The 8,718-nt window shown below is 43.9% G+C and overlaps 1 pseudogene; it reads left to right on the forward strand.

Moving 5' to 3' along the window:
- Nucleotides 1–1,349: 1,349 nt before the first annotated feature.
- Nucleotides 1,350–2,030, forward strand: LOC103749230 (annotated as a pseudogene).
- The last annotated feature ends 6,688 nt before the right edge of the window (nucleotides 2,031–8,718 follow it).

The following is an 8,718-nucleotide window of genomic DNA, read 5'->3' on the forward strand; positions in this document are numbered from 1 at the left end:
GCATACACATAAAAATTTTTTTTAATAAAATAAAAAAAACCTCATTGATTCTTTTGGAAAAGATTAGATTCATGAAACATTACTTATGTTAATATTAGATGCTTTATTTTAAAATCAGCTAACAAATATCTTCAATTTTTGTTTAAATTTTGAGTATGATAGATATCAAAATATATCTTATGTAAACTAAAGCTCTTTTGCTTACTTGATTTTTCAAAGTTTTATTTATGTGTATGAGTGTTAATGCCTGCATGTATGTAAGCGTACCCGTGTCATGCAATGCCCTCGAAGGACAAAAGAAGGCATCAGATCCCCTGGAACTGGAGTTAAGAATGGTTATACCAGGTGTGGTGGTGCACGCCTGTAGTCCCAGCACTTGGGAGGCAGAGGCAGGCAGATCTCTGTGAGTTCAAGGCCAGCCTGGTCAACATAGTGAGTTCGAGTTCCAGGACAGCTAGGGCTACAGGGAGACCCTGTCTCAAAAAAAAAAAGAATGTTTGTTAGCCTCTATATGGGTGCTGGGATTCGAACCCAGGTCTTCTGCAAGAAGAACCAGTGCTCTTAACTGCTGATCCATCTCTCCAGTTCCTCAAACATTTTTTAAAGTTTCAACTCATATTTATTGAATAATAATGTGATGCCTTGCATAAAATGTTCAAATAGATGCCAGGTATGGTGGCCCATGCCTTTAATCCCAGCACTGGGGAAGCAGAAGCAGGCAGATCTGAGATCAAGGCTTGCTTGGTTTACATAGCAAGTTCCAGGCCAGCTGGGGCTACAGGGTGACCCTGTCTCAAAAAGATTTTTAAAAAAATTCAAATAGCAAGCATTTATACTACAAGTCTTTGCTTGGTCCAGTCCTCTGGAAATGGATTGTTTATTAACAAGTCACTTACACATAGCAGACTAGAATGACCAAACATCTCTCTGTTGTTAGCTTTTTGTTTTGTTGTTCGTGTGTGTGTGTGTGTGTGTGTGTGTGTGTCTTATAAGCATAGACATTGTCGAAGTTGTTTAGAGCTAATTAAATTCTGGAGTTATATATAATAAATAAATTTTTAAATAGTTATTTCTAGTATTTTTTAAGGCAAAGGGGCAACTCTTTGTGCTCTCCTAGAGGCCCTAGGGAAACTAAAGGTAGATTTTCATATAAAGTAGATGTTAAAATATGCATAGTTCTAGTGAACTTGGAAAGGACAGACCCATCAAGGACTGTGACAGGGGCCTGACCTAACAGAGGCTGCCTTGGCTACCTACTGAATAGAATGTCCAGACCAGGTGCAGCCCCTCCTAGGATCCCAGAAGGGACCACTGCTTAGTAGCTGGGGTCAGCTGTCCCACCGGGCACCATGGGCACTGGCCAGCCCTCCACCAGGGAGGTGTGGGAGCCGCAGAGTCCCACCGACTTCTCGAGGGCCCAGCTCCAGCAGGCCTTAGGGGGTAAGATCGGCTTCTCCTGGAACCAGATCAAGCAGCTGCAGCAGAGGTTCCTGCAGCTGAGCGGAGATCAGCCCACAATTCGCCCGGAGAACTTCCACAGCATCCCGGACTTGGACCTCAAACCGATCCGCTCCAAAATCATCCGTGCCTTCTTCGACAACAGGAATCTGCACAAGAGAACCAGCGGCCAGGCGGAGGAGATTGACTTCGAGGACTTCCTGACCATCATCTCCTACTTCAGGCCCCTCAGGTCCACCATGGACCCGGAGGAGGTGGAGCTGTACCGCACCGAGAAGATGCGCTTTCTGTTTCACATGTACGATGAGGATTGCGATGGCCTCATCACCAGGCAGGAGTATGAGAAGGTGGTGGAGGACCTGCTGTTGGGGAACCCGCAGGTGGAGAGGGAGTGGGTCACCTCCATCGCCAGCTCCATCGCACGTGGAGCCATGAAGGAGGCAGCCCGGGTGTCAACTGAGCCCCAGGAGCAGGGTCAGGTGTACCCAGGCATCACCTTTGAGGACTTCCTCAAGACCTGGCAGGGGATAGACGTGGAGGTCAAGATGCAAGTCAGCTTCCTCAACCTATAAGCCATTGCCTTTTGCCAGTGAGCTGCTGGCTGCTCGCATGGAGAAGGATGCCCTTTTCCAAAGCGGGGATCCTCCTGCAGCAGCCCAGACCTGGCAGGCTGCTGCGCCCCAGTCCCACGTCAGGGATTCGCGTCCATCCTCTCATTTTATGTCCAGCAGGCCAGAGTATGTGGGACTTTGTGGCTTTTATCTCTAGGAATAAAAATAATCAAAAGAAAATGTCAGTGCAGGGTTGAAAATAGATATTGAGAAGGTAACAGAAATTAAGAATGTATGTATTTTTAAAAATATTGTATTGGGGCTAGAGAGATGGCTCAGCAGTTAAGATCACTGACTGTTCTTGCAGAAGACTGGAGTTTGGATCTCAGCACCCACACTGCAGCTAACAACCGTCCATAACTCCAGTTCCAGGGGCTCCGACAACCTCTTCTGTCCTCAGTGGGCATTGCATAACAGGGGTGCACTTACTTACATGCAGGTAATACAAGCATACACATAAAATGAAAATAATAAAATATTTTTAAAATATTGTATTTTTTATTTTATGTGTGTGAGTGTATTGCCTGCATATATGTAAGTGCACCACCTGTGTGCAGAGCTCATGGAAGTCAGAAGAGGGCATCAAATCCTAAGGAACTAGAGTTGAGTTATGTAGAGTTCTTTTTATTTTTTGGTCTTTTTGAGACAGGGTCTCCCTGTAGCCCCAGCTGGCCTGGACTCACTATGTAGACCAGGCTGACCTTGAACTCACAGAGATCTGCCTGCCTCTGCCTCTCAAGACTGGGATTAAAAGCATGCACCATCACGCCCTGCCAAGTTATGTATAGTTCTAAGTGACCATGTGGGTGCTGAACCTGGGTTCTCTGCAAGAGCAGCCAGTGGTCTTAACTACTAAGCCCTCTTCAGCCTGAAGAATTTATTTTAAAAAGTTTTAAATTTTAGTGAGGTTCTGTCTCAAACAATTGAACAAAAAGCCAAATAATCCAGGTTCAGTGGCATAAATCTTTAATCCCAGCACTGGGGAGGCAGAGGCAGGTGGATCTCTGAGTTCAAGGCCAGCCTGGTCTACATACTGAGTTCCAGGCCAGCTGGGGCTACAGGGAGAACCTATCTCAAAAAGACCAAAAACAACAACAACAACAAAACCAAAAAAACCTTTTAATATTAGTAAACAAGGTATTAGACATTATAGCATTTTTGAACCACTCATTTTTAAAAATTATTTATTTATTTATTTATTTGTTTATTTATTTGTCAGAAGGCGGCGTCAGATCCCCAGAATCTGAGTTAAGGACAGTTGTTAGCCTCCATGTGTGTGCTGGGAACTGAACGCACATCCTCTGCAAGAGTAGCCAGTGCTCTTAACCACTGAGCCATCTCTCTAGGCCCCTCCCCAGATAATTTCTTAATTGTTACAGCATTGGTAGGTTTAAATTTCAGTCTGCATGCTTACCAGCACAGATGCTTACGTGTCCTAAGACCACCAAGGGAAAATTCCTTCTGCAGTTAAGCAGTCAGGCATGTTTATAGAAGTAGATATTGAGGACAGGGCTTAAGACATTCCTTAACAGCAGAATTTATTGCAGGCACCTTAAGAAATAAGATGATTGCAAACAGATGTTCCATGAGATAACCATGGTATTTGTTTCTCAAGATAGCTTTGAGACATTTTATATTCTCCTTTTTAGTTTTGATTTCTCTGACACGATTTTAATATTTATAAAACCATTATAAAGTGAGTACTATACCCTAAAAGATAAAATCAGTCATAAACTATTATACACACATAAAAGTAGCATAAAATGCATGGGTATATTTCTTTTCCTCTTCAAGAGGAGGCATCTATCATGCCCCAAGCTGGGGCTGCAAGGGCAAGGCAGCTGGTTCTTAGAACAGCCTTTCCCTTCTATGAGTAGGAATTTATTAATGTTGGTCTTTTCCATATTAGTCATAGCTGCATGCAGGCTTTATTAAAATGAGATTTTGTGGGGCTGGAGAGCTGGCTCAGTGGTTAAGAGCACTGGCTTCTTTTGCAGAGGATGTGGGTTCAGTTCCCAGCACCCATATGGTGGCTAACAACCATCCATAACTCCAGTTCTGGGGATCTGATGCCCTCTTCTGGCCTCCCTGGGCACTGCATGAATGGGTGCACTTACCTACATGCAGGCAATACACTCATACAAATAAAATGACAATAAATAAATAAAAAGACATTTCTCAGTGCAACTCAAATATCTTTTTTACTATTATCAGTTATTCATTTCTTTTTAAAAATATTTCATTATTTTTATTTTTTGTGTATAAGTGTATTGCCTGCATGAGTGTAAATGCACCCATGTTGTGCAATGCCCACAGAGGTCAGAAGAGGGCGTCGGATTCCCCGGAACTGAAGTTACAGACAGTTGTTAGCCACCATGTGAATTCTGGAAACCAAACCTGGGTCCCCTGCAAGAGCAGTGAGTGCTCCTAACCCTTAACCCTGACCCATCTCTCCAGCCCCTATTATTAATTTCTTGACCTACTCATAACATTCCTTTATTCCAGTTTCTGTTGTATAAAAGGGAACAAAGAGAAGAGGAAATAGAAGCTGAAGTCTACAGGTACTGATTCAGCCTCCATGTGCTAATTCTTTTCTCTGCTGTTTTTGAGGCAAGGTCTCCCTCCCTATTATGGAAAGTCAGCCAGCCAGGAAATCAAGCACTTCACCTAGAGAGTGGGGCACTTACCACTTGCCACCCCAAATAAGCTTAAACTTTGACGTTCTGGACCCCATCCATAGATGCATACAAGTTTCTGTGAATTTTTAACTTTATTTATGTATCTTCCAGAAGATGCTTCTCAGGGTCAAAAATAAGGGGTATTGGGGGGCGGTTTCGAAGCAAGTTAACAGAAGTGAGGATTACCAGGAAAGGCTGAAACAAGATTGATTGCAAGCAGCAGTTTTCTCAAGGCCACTTTTTCAAGGCGGTTTTACAAAGGATGGTTTTGTGGTCAAAAGCTGCAAATGTAGTGGGCAAGGGTTAAGACATCTTCAGCCAAGTTAAGACATTCTCAGTAAGGTGATATAATGCTGGCCCGAAATAGTTGCAAGCAGGTTTCTACCAGGTAATGGCAGGTTCTACTTTTTAGTATTTACTTTCTTATGAATATAAATAAATATTTAGCAAGGGGCACTGCAGAGAAAGAAAACTTTGTAAGACATGGGAAGGAAAACATTTTAGGGTGGATACATAACAAATCACAAAACTAGTCAGTTGTACAAAATTTAAGGAAGAGTGCAAAAAGAAATAACATTGTAACGTTGGATGTGGTGGCACAGGCCTTTAATCCCAGCACTCAGGAGGCAGAGGTAGGCAGATCTCTATGAATTTGAGGCTAACCTGGTCTACATAGCAAGTTCCAGGCCAGCTGGAGCTACAGAGAGACCCTTTCTCAAAAATGCCAAAAAAAAAAAGAAAAAAGACAAAGAAATGTCACCTTCTCATCTACCACCTCCTTGATGCCTATTTATATGTACCATCAACCCTTAGAAGGTAGTTTTTCCAAACACTGGGTCTTCAGGGTCTTCCTGTATTAAGGTTTGATATGAAGGCCCTGAGGTCAGGACCGTCTGTAACTTCATGTCTTCAAGACAAGATGAAATGAAGTTACTCAAACTGAAAGGGATATGTGGCCCAAAGACAAGTTCTACCACGATAACTGATAATGGGCCTTTTAGCTGCAAAAGCCAAGGGGTCAGTGAAGGTCAAAGTGAGGCTATAGCCTCCCTGCAGTTTTGGATTTCATCCTGGATATATTTTACCATATCTTGTATGACTCCAGGTTACTTCACGTAAAAGCAACATTTTTCCTATAAGAGCAGATACAGACCCCCTCCCCCTTTCAGCAGTCAACAACTCTAGTCCCTTCTATTCTGGAGGGCTACTGTGGCTAGCGAACCTAACTATAAAGATCAAGTGTGGGAGCTGGAGAGTAGGCTTGGGAGTTAAGAGCACTGATTGCTCTTGCAGAAGACCCAGATTCAATTCCCAGCACCCACATGGAGGCTAACAACCATCTGTAACTCCAGTTCCAGGGGATTTGATGCCCTCTTCTGACTTCCATGGGTATTGTATAACACAGGTGCACTTACGTACATATGAGGTATGCACGCAATACCTCATACACATAAAATAAAAATAATAACATATTTAAAAAGATTGCAATAGTTCTTGAATAAGCTCATACTGCTGGGTGAGCCCCTTGGCTTTTATCTGTGTTGGCTCTTCTTCCTGACCCCATGGCTGTTCTTGAGGTGATCCCCAAGGCTACCAGGAGCAGGATTAACATAGGTGCTCTCTCTGGTCTGTTATAGTGCATGTCTAACAGGGGTATTGACACAGGTTGGTCCCCCGGATGATCTCAGGAGTAAGGAGGGCCAAGGTACAAATTTCTTTCCATCCTTTGGGCAGGTGGCTGTAGGCTACCTGGCCACAAATAAACAAGGTTGAGTAGTATTTAGTGCACCATATTCCATCAGCTGGACAGGTAGCAAGGGCTGAACAACTCAGGGTCTGATTGCAGTCAAGAGATTCGGTTGCATCTGTAAAGCTAAGATCCTTGACACATTGAGGGGATTTTCCTGCTAAGGCAAACATCTCCAATCCGGGTTTAGTAAAGTTGATGGGGTCCCTTATGTATGTTAACTCTGGGTCAGAGGTATTAACTGGGGTGGCCAGTCCCTTTACAGTGCTCGCGGGCACACAGAGCCAGCTGTCATTTGCTAGAATGGGATTCTGAGTTATTAACTGGTGTGTGGTGCTAATTATCTCCAGAGTTTGTTATGTGTTCCAATACCAATGCTTGGGTTTCCAAAGGAATTAATGGTGATAAGGCAGGGTAATCAGCAGGCTGACTGGAGGGGAGGCCTTCCCTTAGTTACTCTAGTGGTGGTTTTGCAGTTAGTAGTTGGAGTATGGTCCTGCAGCAGGTACATGTGAAGTCATGGGGTGTCATATATGCATCCCCTGCCTCAGAAATGCCTCGATACATTTTTGAGTTTCTATAATATAACACATGGCCTCATTCAAGAATTCTCTTAAAACATAGGTCTAAAGTCTCTTCTGCCCAGTCCTCTCATCTATAAGGGTTTTAATTTCCCAGGAGAGGTTTATAACTCTTGCAAAGAAAGCGACTGGTCCAGCTGTAGCCCAGGATGCATTCTGGTGTGGCTTGTGGGATGGTTGGAGGAGTAGGCATAAGCTGTTTTACATTGGCGTAGGGAACCTGAAGGCTGGGGGCTTCCTAGTGCTCCAGGGTTGAGGTGAACATTGATGATTATAAAAACAGAAGATACCAAAGAATATATTCATTATGCCTAAATAAAGCAATGCTGAAGTCCCCTTTCCTAATAGTTATCAATTGTCTGGGGCCATTGCCATCAGAGTTACAGACAGTGCCTGGGCTAGTAATACTATTAAAGGAATTGCATGGCATTTTAAAAATATTTTATTATTTTTATTTTATGTGTGAGTCTATTGCCTCCATGTATGTAAGTATACCCGTGTCATGCAATGCCTGTGGAGGTCAGAAGGTGTTGGATCCCCTGGAACTGGAGTTATGGACGGTTGTCAGCCACCATGTGGGTGCTGGGAACTGAACCCAGGTCCTCTGCAAAAGCAACCAGTGCTCTTAACCACTGAGCCATCTCCCCAGCCCTGCTAAAGTAGTCTTAAGGGTAGTTCATGTGCTCAACTTTCCCTGAGCTCCGTGGCCTGTAGGCTATGTGAAGTTTCTATTTGATTTCTAGAGTTTTGGACAATGTTTGGACTACTTCAGACATAAAGGCGGACACACTGTCTGATCCTGTTGAGAGTGGCAGCCCATACTTGGAACGTTTACCCCCAAGAGGGCTTTTAGTACTTTTCACGTCTGTTCTGTGCGAACTGGAAAGGTCTCAGTCCATCCTGAATAGGCACAGGGAACAGAAGCATCAATAGCTGCAGCATGGCTTGACTTCTGTAAAATCTACTTCCAGATCTTCCAAAGGGCATTGTCCCAACAGTCTGCACCCCTGGGTTGAGTTTCTGCCTTTGGTCAGCATTGTTGTGTCCACATTATGCATCTTGTGCTGGTTTCGGTGAAGGAATGAAGTAACATAGGCTCCATAAATTTCCCACAGCTGTTTTCTTTAGAGCCAGTCAGTTCATGATACCACCTTACCAGCTGGGCTGCTGCTCTAGCAGCAACAATGTTCCTTGGCCTGGGATCCCACCATCCTCCTGGTCCTTCAGTTCCCTTTCCTTCTCAGCCCATTGGTCCTCTTCTTCAGTGTACTTTGTAGATGGCAGCAGCTCTGGTGCCAGGAGGATTTTTGAAATTGACTCATGGCCAGCTATTGCGCTTAATCAATTCACAGCCTGGGTTGCCCGATCAGCTAACTGGCTTCCCTTCATGGATGGGGTCATCTCCTTTCTGATGATCCTTGCAGTGAATTTCCGCCACTTGTGAAGGATTCCAAACTGTCTCTGATAACTGAAGGATTTTCCTCCTTATTTTTCATCTTTTCCTCCTGCCATTAAGAGTGTCCTTTCTTTCTCTTTTTATTTGTATTTATTTATTTATTGGTCCTTTTGAGACAGTCTCCTTGTAGCTCCAGCTGGCCTGGAACTCACTATGTGGACCAGGTTGCCCTGGAACTCACAGATAT

This window comes from Nannospalax galili, unplaced genomic scaffold, assembly GCF_000622305.1.
Source record: "Nannospalax galili isolate Female #2095 unplaced genomic scaffold, S.galili_v1.0 scaffold385, whole genome shotgun sequence".
Classification (NCBI taxonomy): domain Eukaryota; kingdom Metazoa; phylum Chordata; class Mammalia; order Rodentia; family Spalacidae; genus Nannospalax; species Nannospalax galili.